Here is a 14858-nt window from a genome sequence, read left to right on the forward strand (position 1 = left end):
TGATCTGCGAAGTCCCAAGTTCAAATTCTTCTGCCTGATCCTACGCTAACTATGACTGCATCCGCTTGCGTTCATACCACCGTAACCACAATAAAAAACTGTTAAATCCTTATATAGCTTTATTTGTTGTTGTGTGAAGGACTTCGTACTTATTCGTTTGTTTTCATTATATATAGCCTTGCTTTTTATCGCATACGATACATTTGACCTGAAAAACAACCGAAGCCAGCCTGTTAAGGAACCACTGTACAAAGTTAGAACTCGAGGGGAACTCAAGTTATTGCGAAAAAATCCCGATACGTGACATTGCCGCCTCCCGACAACATGATACCTATGTGGCGACACAAAAACAAGCATTCTAAATTATTCAAACAGCAAATATGGAAGGAGTCCATTAGAATCATTAAAAATAACTGGCTTGAAAAATTTCACAAAAAAACCCACACACGAGAACTCAATGAAATTAACTGAAGTCGCTTCTGAACTCATCTCGTCCAAGCGTGTTCGAACTTTGACCTGAAGTTGGGCTATTCCTCCTCCGCCCACTGTGGCCGTCTAAGTCCTTCATTGATCTTGGGGACCACTCTTTCTCACGAAAGTATGCCTTCTCAGTCGTCTCGGGGTAATAAAGTTTTACACATCTTTCTATCTTTCTATCGATTTTCGGTTCCTGTCCAGCTTTTTCTTCCCTCTTACGCCATACCAATTATACTATGAGCGTAGACTACCTGGTCCAAAAAGCTAAGGGAAGAGGTGCACAGTTAACTTCAACCCGAAGTTACCGGGACCTGTATCCTCTTCTCTCAGGCTGGCTAGGACTGATGGATTGACCTCGTCGGGTGCCGATGCTGATAAGGCCTCTGTGTAATCTGGGGTGTTTCTTTGTGCTGTGTTACTGTCAATCCTCTTTACCAGAGTCTCGATGTTTCTACCTATCGTTGGGATTCTTGTTGTTGTGGCATGGGAAGTCTCCAGCTTACTTTCCAGGTCTGAAATTTTCGCTACAAGTCTCAATAATTCGAATCTGGTTTAAAAGTAATGTTGCTAATGCGGATGGTTCCGTTGTTGAGTGTTGTTGTCGCAGTTGAGGGTGTGGTTGCTGCTGATGGTTGTGTAGTAGGAGGGTTCGGAAGAGGAGAGTTAGGCCATACAAAAGACGTCGCGTTGTGTAATTTTAGTTCAATTTCAGAGAAAATAGGCAGAGACAAGTATAATTCGCAACAGAACCATGGCCAACAGTCAACTTCCAAGCACACCTTCAGGTTCTTTACCCTTGATTAGTCGAAGTGTTAGGAAAGACCCACGACAACACAGAAGTTTAGTTCCACAAGTTTATTATGTAGACATTGATGGAAAATGAGTATTAAGGGAAAAAAAAGAATAAACAAAACAAAAATAAATTAACAGAAGTGTAAAGCTTATCAAAAATAAACTGGAGGCAACAGATCAAAAATAAGTCAACCTAAATAAATGTAAAGTGAGGTAGTACTGCAAGGTACACAGTTCCTAGTCCAGGGAAGTTCCCATGGCAACATTCCCTCCTTACACTTCAGACTCTTGCCTATAAATACAACTAGAGGTAGATTTAAATATAAACAATGTCCATTACTGTAATGGACTAGTACTCCTACAGTAACACTAGACAGAACTCTAATGGCCTCCGAGACGGACTAACAACTACCCTCCCACCCAGGGAAAACACTACATGATAACTGTCTATAAATCCTTACATAATGCTAATGTTAGTGTTAGTAGGCCGTAGCAGTGATAACACCGCTTAGATTAACAAAGCCACTTATAAGTCAGAGTTCATACCAAAGGTTGCTCTGGTTTCAGAGCATAATAACAGTAGTACTCTTATTTCAGAGTATAGAAATAGTCACATGGCCTTAGCCACAAACCGAAAGTGAAAGTACTGCCCTGTTTTCAGAGCATCGTAACCTATGGCCTACCCTAACTCAGAAAGCAATGTCACTCTGTTTTCAGAGCATTTCTCTATTGTTTAAGTCGCTCTGGTCTCGAAGCGTCAACAACGGCTGCTGAAGTCTAACCTAAACTCACCAATTCTCCAGCAGAGAAAAACCGAGAAGCCGCACGTGTTTGTCTTTTTATACCCGTAATCACCTGACCCATAGCAATGTATCTAAAACTTAAAAGACTTGGTGATTGGCTCCACCGCTTAAGTCTCAACCAATCACAGCACGTATTACGCTGGAGCACGGCACACTTCACAAAATGGCCGACGTAATCAACAAACTAATTTCCTAAATAGACATTTGTCAAACCAGACAGAATATCACCACTAAACCCTAGGCTGAACTCCCCAAAGTACAACTAACAACGTGACTAAGGGTATGTTAACCTAGCAAGTGCCAAAATTACTACTGGGTCACATTCGTAACGAAGCAGTCCGAATAAAAGACTCTGTAAAACGACCTATCCCACAGTTGTTTTCTGAGCAGTGTTTCAGCTGTCCCTGCGGGGACCACCGATATCACCCTTGCAAGTTTCAGAAAAAATTCAGCTTTCGGTAAATAGTTGTAAGGAATGACGAACTATTGACTATTGATATCGTGATACCATTTACAATAACTACCCAACTGTTACCAGCAATGGAACATGGTTAAAAAGTAAACACTACATGAAAACTATGAACATATGCTCTAATATTTAAAACCTCTCCTTGCTTTGGTAGCTTAAAATGAAATTTCTGTCACACTAAACTTCATATGAGATTTTCTCTTCTAGTTTCCGTTACATCAAGAACCCATAAACAAAAGTCATTCGCTATATATAGATAATCTAGGAGGTGGGGCGCAAAATTGGAGATTCCCTTATTACTGGGGATATCCCGGTCTTAATTGTAATAATGAAAAACTACAGACCTTATTTTAACATGTTTACATGATTAGAGTATATTTTCCATTATTTTACGTTATTTTGTCAATTTGTATATTAAAAGAGCATAGAAGGGCTTTAATGAAGGTGGATTTTCTATTTTCGACACTTGATGCAATTCTTAGCAAAATAATTTATAAAAGTCTCTGTGCAAATCACAAAAGTACGAAAAAATAGCAAATTCAAAATCAACATACCCCTGTCACATTGTTCCATTTGCATGCATAGTAAAATTTTCATAAATAAAAATGCAAAATCATATTGTATGTTTAAATACCTTTTTATTTTTAACTAGACGTGTACCCCAATTAAAGCACATGCGAAGCAATGCTGCCGGTTGTTAACCTAATATGTACATTATGCCTTTTTATCGAAGGGCCGTTAAAAGCGAATATTATTATTCATTCATTCAAACATATTTTATTGATAATGATTAAATATATATAGCACGTGATGACAGGAACATACAATATATACACAAAGATCATTTACTCTTTCAATTAAGAACAATAAAGAAAAATAGGGTGGGTGAGGAAAGAAGGCTAAATAATTCACTGTAAAAATGTCGGGTAATTTAACGCTAAAATGAGTGTAATCGAAATGTAACATTTCCCGTACTTAGGTGATTCATATTTATTTTACACCTAAAATGGTTTTAATTGAGATTCCACTAAAATGTAGTCAAGTATACATAGAAACTGGTGTAAGCTTGCACCGTATGTGGTGAAAATGATCAGAACGCACATTTTACGGTGAGAAGGATAGAAAACATCGCTAAAGGTGGAAAGAAAGGTGTTTCCATTCTGTGGTGTAATTTTGAAGAAAAAACACCAACTGCTGTGCAAAAAAAAAGAGTTACACCTTTTATATAGTAATTGTGGAAAGCCTTGTTTATGGTGAAAGAATTTCCCGTTTTTGGTTTAACACTGGCTAAAAAAAAACCATCGAATTGATTAAAAAATAGTACTTTTCCAAGTGTAATTTCAGAAAATGCTCTTTGTGGTGAAAATATAGAATAACTGTAACACTTTGTGGTGTAATTTTCAAGGCAAAAGTAGGCCTGCTCTATACAATGCTAAGAGGTTTCTGAATTCTCGCTGCCATTTCTTTCTTTCTTTTTTACTATTTTTTCAATTGTAATGTAAGAACGGGAAACATGTAATATTAATTCATATGAAAAAGAGCCATTCCGAGAACTAGTCGTCCGTATATTCATAACCTTGATGATATTCTGAGTCGACACACATGAGGGTATGTAGTAAGTCTGTTTACGAACCTGTCGTAAAACGATTAAGTTAACATTTGTCGGTTTGTTGCGTCATCAAAGGTACAGGTAACTAACTGTAACATCCGGCGGTTTGTTGTGGTCATCAAAGGTACAGGTAACTACCCTTAACTCCGGCGGTTTGTTGCCGTAACATACAGCGGTTTGTTGCCGTAACATACAGCGGTTTGTTAAGGTCATCAAATGTACAGGTGACTAACCGTAAACTCTGGCGGTTTGTTGTGGTCATCAAACATACATCCGCCGCTTTGTTATGGTCAGCCGTACAGTAAGTGAGATTTTCATACGCGGGCTAATATCATGTGCGAATCGGACGTAAAATCTCACAGCAAATCATTCAATCGATCACGATAAACTAGTAAGCGGTATGTTGGGATTACCTCATGATTTGAAGATGGAGATAGTACAATTACATAGAGCATGGATGATCGAACCGGGCTATTGCCAAAAGATTGTCACGCTATATTACGGCAATAAGCACCATATTTCAAAAAACAGGACAGGAAAATTTGACTCTGAATATATGCCCATCATTGCAAAGTCGAAAGTGCATTCTAGACTGGATGTTGAACTTGAAATTATTAACAAGTCCTGGGCATCGGAACCATGTTATAGAGTGAAAGACATCAGCAGAATCTTAAGGGAACATGGAGCTAATTTGGGCAATTCAACTGTAACTAGAGCAATCTCATCAGTAGGATTTGTAAATTCTAAGCCACGGTATTGCCAGCTGATAGGGAATGCCAATAAAATCAAACTAGTAGCTTTTTTTGAAGCTGTTATGGTTAACGCGACGCACAACTTTGTAATAACTTTACCTCTTGAAAAGTTATTACAAAATCATGCATATCTCCAAGTCTTGCATTGCATTTGAAATCCTCTGATGATGGTCCCTCCATTGATACTGTGAGCAGGGGATTCAGGATCTTATTTGAGAGTCTGTTTCTTTCAAAAGTTTTCTCTTCAGTGTGGCGAATCCTCTCGCACAGTCTGTGTAGAAAACAAACATTAAGAATTAATATTTCACCTTTATATACAATGTAAAACTTTGTGACTGTCCACTATACTGTTTACAAATATTGAATGTAGCTTACATTAGATTAAATCAAAACAGTACTTTCAGTTTAAATGCAATAACTAACATCTGGTTACCATTTTGTATACATAAAGTGATAGCAGAGCATCTATTGATGTTAAATTGATGGTATTATAAATAGTCTTGTATGTAGTACAACAAACCTGCAGTTGATGTTGGGACAAGAAGTCCAGCTGCTGCAATCCTTGCCAGATTTGGAAATGCCTCCTTCTGCTTGATGACAGCTGTCATCCTTTCATGGGTCTTGGATGAGGGAAGCTCCTTTGAAACATGTTTGACAGTAAACCATTCTCTGAGGGTGTTGTCAATATCCAAAGTGGTCACTCAACAACTGAAAGTATATAAAATTAAATCATTATAAGACTTTTTTTACTTTTTACAAAGTTCACAATGGCTTCCTGGAGGAATCTCTCTGATGTGTAGGATGCGTTGCCTGCTTGTCTGAGTTTGTTGAGAATGTCAACTCCAATGTTCTTGCCTATGAATGAATGAACAGTAAATTAATATCATGTTATAAAGTTTAGAAATTTTAAATACAACTTCTTTAACATGAAGTTAACCAATATATAATATGTTTTCAGTAGGAGCAATTGATGCTTTCACTTGCACAAATCCAATAAGGATGAATATTTTGTCGTATGAGGCATCTCATGGCAGCTTCCATCGCCATTCTGTTAAGTGATTCTTTAAATAAAAAAATTCACAATCTAAAATTCTTAAATACTATTTATGAAAGTTAACCACAACACTGAACTCATTAACATTGTATTACCAATTATACTTTCTTTATTTAATCATTCAACACTTACCCAGGGAAAGTTCTTTTTTCAAATGCCTCTGCTTCCAGGTGAGCATCAGACTGCTGGTGTCTTTTCACAGAGTTCTTGATCTGGGTGATGCATGGCTTGTCTACCCACGTAGTCTGACCAGGAATACTCTTCTTTGGTCTCCTTTGGTGTTTCACTCACAAGCTACATATCATGCCTACAAAATACAAGGAATCAAAATAACCTTAAATAATAAAAATTATAATTGAAACAATGTCATGAAAAATAAACTAATTAAATGTAAACCTCTTTTTGCTGTATGTAAGATCAGGAATAAATTTAAGTCGGAAATTAAATAAATGAAATAAAGGAAGAAAGTTTTAAAAAATATCATTATATGAAACATTTTTTTTTTGCCAAAAAAAAACTAGTTCACTTATAAAGATTTATATGCGGAATAACATTTTCGTATCTGTAACAGTTATATCCCGTTGTAAATTTTAATAAATGTCACTCGCTATCTCCAACAGTAATTTCACGAAATCAAAAACATGGATGAGTTATTGAAATAGCGCTAAACATTCCTAAGATAACGAAACTAACCTTGATCTTGTTCGTTCAGCCAAGGAAATTCAGTTTTCCAAGACTGGTTGAACCCGGACAGTCGGTGCTTGGACGGAGTTAGGGCAGGTTTTTCATGTCGCGGTTTTTTCGCCGGCGATTCAACACTTTTTTCCTGTCGCAGAAAAAACCCAGCTATACTTGGGGAACTAGGCCTTTTGAGGCCAGACATTTTGTTGGACATGATGACCATATGATCCAACGAAGTTCTGGCAATGGCATGTCTGGTGCATGATCGTTCTTTTATAATTTCAAATTGAAACCACGGAAATTTATCATAATTACGTTTTTTTCAGAAATTATCTGTATGCATGAATTAATATCAAAACATGTTGTTAAAAATAATTTTACCTACCTTTAAAAATCGGCTCTGGGAGAAACCGTCGCACGTGTTGATAAAAACATTGCCGCTACGGCATGAATGGTTGTACACACGTGATGAAGCCCAACGTGATAACGAGGCCGTGTGTTGTGACAGGCGCGAGTATGACACACGAGCACTAGACCGTATCGAAAAACTAATGTGTGAAAGTTCCTTGCTTGCCCGATAATTGTTATTTATTAAGGGGCTAGTGGATTCAAACGATAGTTTAAACGACGTGATATTTTCTGACGAATGTTCGGTTCAGCTTCATCAAAACAGGAGTCACAGCTATTGTCACAAAGACTCGCCAGCTTGCCATATTGGAAAGCCAAAACATTTAAAATTGCATGTGTGGGGTGCAATTAGCAAGCGAGGAGCCTCCAAACTGTGTATCTTCGAGGATTTTAGCAATAGAAATTTCATAGATTTCAACAGGAAAACGACCCCAAGCACAGGTAATAATGTAAAAAATGTAATCAAATGATTTTTTTGATTTTAACATATTTATTGCCCTAAAATAGAGCAGAGGATAAGGCACAAGTTATGTCAACTTATGACCGCCATTTTTATATATCATTTGCCTATGTAAATATCATAATGGATCTCGTTGTCGCATATATATCGCACAAGGAAGTGGGTATCCTGTCTGCTAAGTGTTCTTTTCGTTATGTTGATCATGCAGTCAGCAGTGAAGTTGACAATGTCTGGCCGTGGTAGCCGCACCCGCATTACGCTGCGTTCTTACACAACAACCCAGATGGCTTGTTAATCGCTAAGAAAACAATATATGACAGGTCTCGACGCACGACAAAATGAAAGGCAAGTTCTTTTCAAACTGAGCCAGGTGTTAATCTATAAATAAACACAATGCTGTTGTATAGGTAAGTATTAAACATCTCGAGGACCCGAATCAATTTTATTTTTCAAATCATGTCATTTTTACGGCTCCGCAGAAGGAAGACTATATACAATGAAAAATCAAATATCAAGATATTTATTGTAAACAAAGCTGAAGTATGAACTAACAGGAGAATTAACAACAAAACAAACATCGTATTTCGTCTTCAAAACAAAATTTAATAATATCAAAGTTCAAAATAATTTAATAGTGAAAGAATACATCTGAAAAGGAAGCAGAAAATAATAAAAAGTTTTGCCCTAAAAACTAGTTTTAGAGCAAAACAATCAAGGGCGAACAGGATTTAGCGCGAAACAACCCGGAACCCTATAAATAGCCATGTTGTGGTTTGAAAGTGGTTAGAATTCTGAAGGAAGCAGAGAACTGTTCAGTATGATGTTCAAGTATACATTTCTAATGATCTCATTTGTTAGGTATATGGCACCTAGAAACATTTAATCCAGATTGTTGTTGCATGTATGCGTAGTAAAAGATTCCATTAGATACTGTTACATTGTACTGCGAACGGGGTCATCATAGATGTATTGCGTCAAGGGAAGCAACTCCCAATGATACTTGTTTCCCTACACGGTAATGATGGACTCCATGTTAGAGCGTTGAGAAATATCGACAGTAAAAAGCATTCCCGTTCTCTCCACGCTAAGAAGAACGTGGAGTCACGGTGGAGGGAAAGTTAACGCCACGGTGGATGGCGGAGACCGATCCTATGAGGATGAATTTTAGTGTATCTTCTCGGCGAGTTAGCTAACACTAGAAAGGATGTACAGGCTAAAGAGCAATTTGCATAAAGTTCGAAGCGAATTTAGACGTGTTTCTACATCTAATAGTTCTAGTCAAACTGATGTTGGTGTATGTTCAGGGATAGATGACGTATTTGATACAGCTCCCGTGTCTAAATTTGAAAATAGGTCATGCACCATTATCCCAGAATCCCCCATTGCTAGTAGCAGGGCAGGCTGGATCTGGTAACGGTAGAGAAGACCGGGTTGTTTCCAGTAGTATCCCAGTACGTCATGTTGACTCCAATGACGTGAATGCGGAACACGTTGATTCCAATAAGGCAAGTTGTTCTTGAAAAGGGGCTTCAACTAATACGGAGCATAACCCTAGTAAGTCACGGTCCCCTAGGTCAGATTTGAGGGTTGTAATGAAACCGGTTGTTTATGGTGGTAAGGAGGACTGGAATGAGTAACTTTCGCAGTTTGAAATTGTTGCGGATATTAATAAGTGGAATGATAAAGAAAAGGGTCTGTATTTGGCAGGAAGTTTGTCCGGTGCTGCAATGGCAGTACTGAGTGATCTAGATAACACTAGTCGCCGCAATTTCTCTGAACACACTAAATCTCTCCAACGAAGAGAGTAAGTCCGAAATGTATCTCGCAAAGCTACAAACGAAGGTGAAGGGAAAGGATGAGTCAATATCTTACTTGTCGCGGGCTATACGCAAACTTACTCGAACAAACGCTCTTAGAAACTCTCTCTGTCGACTGTTTTATTGACGCTACAGTAGATCCCAATATTCGCCTGCGCTTGCGAGAATCCCAGCTAGAGACTCTGACTCAAGCTGAAACCTTAGCCGTGAAACTTGAATCCCACAAGTTACTAGACAAGTAAAGGAATCCGCCAGTACGAGCAGTCGAAGGGAAGTTGAGGTTGACAGAACTACAGCTGACAAAACTTCGAACAGTGCCATTATGTCACCCAGTGTTCAGATAATAGCATCACTAAGAAGCGAGATTAACTCTCTCAAAAAAAGAAAGTTGAATCCAAGTTTCCCTAGGTCAATCATAGAACGTAGGGCCATTCTAACCGAGGGTCAAATCAGCCTAGTACGCATTCTAAACACTCCAACCAGAATGAAGATCATGGCAAGCAGAAAGTGAATGCTAAAGCCAGAACTGACAGGAGCTCGGGAAAACTCCATGAAGCCAGACTCGAGGGCTGTAGCCCAGAAACAGATCTTGTTCCGAGGCCAAACCCAATAGTAGCCCACAACACATGAACCAATGAAGAGTGTGTGTTTGTCATGGCTAATGTGAAGGGCGTACCTGTCAGTTTTTTTTGGTTGATACGGGGGCTGCTTTCACGTTGCTGCAAACAGAACTTTTAAAGGAGTTACCTGAATCTTTGGCAATGGGAGTTCAAAGAGTGAATAAAATCACTACTAACTGCCACTGGCGAGGTGGCGCCGTTACAGGGTCGTTTGAGAGTAACCATAAAACTGGGCGAAAAGAGTGTCTGTCATACAGTTTGGTTTGCTGATATTGAAAACGATGGTATCCTTGGTGCTGATATCCCAACCAGTAATGGATGTAGTATCCTTTTAGTCTCCTTAGCTCTTGAAATAGGAGGGCAAAGGGTGTCATTGCATACGTCTCTCAGAGGAGAGTTCCGCGTGTTGTCGCGTAGCTATTGATGAGACGGTAACCATTCCCCCTAGAAGTGAAGTTCTCGTTTGTGGTAAAACTATGGACCGGTATAAACGAGGCCAAACCAGTGTTATTGAACCAACAGTACGTTTCATCGAACGTAGCCTCGTTTTTCTAGCCACGACTGTTGTGAAGCCTGATGGTTTAGCTATACCTCTTAGGTGCATGAATGTCACAGAACGTCCACTTACAGTACATAAGGGCACCGTTGCAGCCTTCTGTGAGCCGGTGTGTGCTGTATCTCAGCTTGAGGGTAAAGATCTTAGTGAACTTGTATCAGAGGTTGCTAATTCTGTTCCTGAGCATCTTTTTGATCTCTTTAATCGCTCAAAGGAAATCCTTACAGAATATCAGCAGCAGCAAGTTGCAGATCTGATAAGTCCAGCGACACATTTTCTAAGGGCCAGTCTGACATCGGCAATACAAACGTGGTTACGCACGAAATTGACACCGGTGGTGCAAAACCCATTCACCAACCCCCTCGTAGAATTCCGCTTGCAAAGCAAAAGGAAGCTGAGGAAGAAGTTGAAGAAATGTTAAAAATGGGTGTCATCGAGAAAGCGAGTGGTCCGTGGGCATCACCCATTTTTTAGTGAAAGAAAGATGGTTTACGTTTTTGCATTGACTATCGCAAGTTGAATGACAGCACAGAAAAGGACAGCCATCCATTGCCTAGGATAGACGATACACTAGACACCCTTTCCGGTGCTACTTGGTTTTCCACATTGGATCTGAAGAGTGGCTACTGGCAGGTGGATGTTGCAGAGAAGGATCGACAGAAAACAGTCTTTGTAACTGGTTATGGTGGGTTTTGGCAATTCTTAGTTATGCCATTCGTTCTCTGCAACGCCCCTGCCACTTTTGAACGTTTGATGGAGCAGGTATTGACAGGTTTAACCTGGAAGCTTTGTCTAGTGTATTTGGATGACGTGGAAATCTTTGCTAATACGTTTGAACAAGAGTTAGATCCTCTCACGCAAATTTTGGACCGTGTGCGCTCCGCAGGCTTGAAGTTAAGTCCCTAAAAGTATCATGTTTTCATTTCTTAGGTCATCTGATTTCTGGCCAGGGTATTGAGACAGATCCTGAAAAAGTCTCCGCAGTTCGGGATTGGCCTACGCCAAAATGTATCAAGGAAGTGAGGAGTTTTCTCGGCATGAACTCTTTATTATAGACGCTTCATCGAGGACTTCGCGACCATTGCCCGACCACCTCATCAGCTTATGTAATCCGGCCATGCTTTCGAGTGGACTGTTGCCTGTGAATCTGCTTTCCAAGAGCTGAAAACCAGAATGGTTACTGCACCGATCTTGGCATACCCACAAAGGGACACTTTTTATCCTTGATACTGATGCCAGCGATTCTGGTGTTGGAGCAGTTCTTTCACAGATCCAAGATAACCATGAAAGGGTCGTTGCTTATTTTAGCAAATCCTTGTGAAAACCTAAAAGGTCTTACTGTGTGACCAGACGGGAGTTGTTAGCTCTTGTTAAATCTGTTAAGCAGTTCGATTGCTACCTTTACGGTCGCCACTTAAAGTTCCGCTCAGATCACGGGTCACTTTGTTGGCTGAATAATTTCAAGAATCCTGATGGCCAACTTGCTCGTTGGCTCGAGTTTTATCACGATATGACTTCTCAATCGAGCATCGGAGGTGGAAGAGTCATATGAATGCTGATGCTCTCTGCAGGAGGCCCTGTGCCGAGACGTTATGCTCGTATTGCAACAAAGTTGATGCCAAATTTGCAGTTCGTAACGGTGCCTGTGGCGTTGCAGCATTGAGTCAGGCAACTTCTACCGACATCTCGAATCAGAATATCTCTGTTCTGTTCATATTGACAATTATGAGGATGAGGACAATGGAGCAATTTCATTGAATAGGTTGAAAGATTTACCGTAGTGAAACATTATTGGTCTTGCTGAGACGCTTTGTTTCTCCGGTCTGGAGTTCTCTACAGAAGGTTTGAGAATGATGATGGTATCTCCACTGAGTGGCACATGGTACTATTAGTGGTTTTGCATAAAGATGTTCTTAGAGAGCTCCACAACTCGGAGACTGCAGGTCATGTTGGCATTGCTAAGACGCTAGGCAAGGTTAGAGTTAGATATTACTAGTGTGGACTTGGGAAAGACGCAGGGCTTGCGATGTTTGTGCCCGCAGGAAACGTCCTCCTAAATCTCCGAAGGCTCCCTTGCAACAGTATGTCGTCGGTACCCTGCTTGAACGCATCGCTATTGATGTGTTGGGTCCGCTACCGGTTACTCATCTTAGTCTCTTAGTCGTGGGTGATTACGTCACCAAATGGTGTGACGCATACCCCATTCCTGACCAAGAAGCTGTTACTGTGGCAGATGTGCTGGTGAATCGATTTATTTCGCAGTTCGGTGTACCCAGACAGCTACACTCTGACCAAGGTAGGAACTTCGAAAGTGGTGTGTTTAAGGAAATATGTGTAATAATTTCATGTACATCGCCGTTAATTTGAGGACAAATTTCTGTCTTAGTAGGGGTCAGTGTCACGTAGTCTATTTTAGGAATGTTTTAGCAAGTGTATATCTGTATGAATACATCGTGAGTTATCTTATCGAGTGCCTGTGTTATTGTTTATCTTGGGACATGTACGCGTACCGCTGTCATGGTGAGTCGATCTATATTTAGCCGTCACTCTTGGCCAACCGGTCCGGGTACCTGTTCCATTATTAGCGTGCGTGGGTCGAGCTGTCATATAATGTTGTCGAGTTGTCTTGTATTCTGTATTGTAATAGTTTATAAGGGGCGTAAGAGTGTGTAAGTCAAGTGGCCATGACTTTTCTTTGTAAATCGTCCGCCTTTGTTCGGGCAGACTGAGTTCGTTCGTTATGGTGTGCAGACGTGTTTTTGACACTCTGTTTTACTATTGCTCATGTCTTATCCCGTTGCCCTCTGGCTTATTTCATTGTACTCAAACATCTTCTACTGATCCTGAATACACAACTTAAGAGACTTTTCTGTCATTATGTGTTTTTTCTCATAAATTCGCCCTAAAGTGATGCATAGCCCACTGGCTGAGTCCCAAACTAATATGTTGACAACAGCAATTGTCACAATATTTAATCTACAAAATCAAAATGCTGTATTAATACGTAAAGCTGACAATACATAAGTTCTTACAAGTAAATATGCGTTGTTGTATGCTGGCAATTATATAGTACAGGTAAAAATACAACGGGGCGATAAGCTGACAATGCATATCAATATAACTGTAACATTGAATTAAAACATTTAAATAATGAAACTAAATAAAACATAGTTACTGTAAACACCTTGTATTTGAATTGATAACAAAAGTCCAGGGACAAGCTGAGGTTAAATATCGAATACAATGCCGCCGCCATGGTCCGATAAAGAAAGTCCAAAACCCTTAACCGAGAAAATACGAAAACGGATATTTACCCAGACTCCTTGTCAATAACCAGGTGATCCTCATCCGACATGTCAGAATCACTCCGGTCGTCGGTACATCTGTCCACGTACTAGGTCGCCATTTGACAAGATGGCCAGGGATATGGATGAATGTTTCCCCTTTGTTGCCCTTTGGAAACCGGCATCATCAATGACGGGGCCTGGGCGCTTTGTCGGTAAGGATGTTGAGTTACCGCACCTTCCGGACACAGAAGTATCAATCCTTTCGGCTACACCCTCCGGATGAGGGGCTCGTAGCGGGACAGCTCCCTCTGGACGAGGGGCTCACGGTAGAAATGTTCAACTATGTTGCCTTTGACTCCTCTCGATGTGGCGCAAGGACCATACCCGGGGAGGACTGACTTGTAGACTGGGTCACCTTAGCGTAGGTAGCCCGAGTCGTAGACATATGGGAGGTCGGCCAGGAATGACAATAAGGGCAGTCCAAACACCCGCATTCGATGTGGGATAATGTCCTGTTCCCCCTCCCGAATTATCAGGGTCATAATCCTCGTATCGGTTCCCAGGGAGACTTTTCTCTCGCTCGACGTTCACAGCCTTGCCGTAGAAACCGTTGAAAAGGTCGGCTATGGCGTCATCCGACATCCATGATTGTAACCATTGGACATGGACAGTGAGCCTTCGCCGGTCACAGGGCTCCGGATGGAGGGCAAAGTGTGCCCTCTCAACTACACCTGCTTCGACTATCTGATCCACTTCATTCTGGGCGGCAACTGTGGCAAACCAGGAGTTAGGAGCTTCACAACGGAACACCGACTTCAGCTTTTCAGAAACGAGACCGCCATCAAGGAGTGCCTTTACAATTTCAAACCTGTTGACTGTGTTTCTTCGCGGACCGGTGACGTGAAACCTCACGGAGCTCTTCAACACATCTAAATCAATATGTGCGTCAGACATGGTGAAGAACCAGCTTTGTGAATACCTGGGGGAACCTTTTTTTTTTTTTTATAAAAGTTTTTTACAAATGTACAGATAAAATCGCCCAGACAAATCCCCATGGCGCCTGTATTCTATGG

This window comes from Ylistrum balloti, unplaced genomic scaffold (assembly GCF_031769215.1).
Source record: "Ylistrum balloti isolate Yb309-2 unplaced genomic scaffold, AGI_CSIRO_Ybal_v1 Utg373050, whole genome shotgun sequence".
In the NCBI taxonomy this organism is placed as follows: domain Eukaryota; kingdom Metazoa; phylum Mollusca; class Bivalvia; order Pectinida; family Pectinidae; genus Ylistrum; species Ylistrum balloti.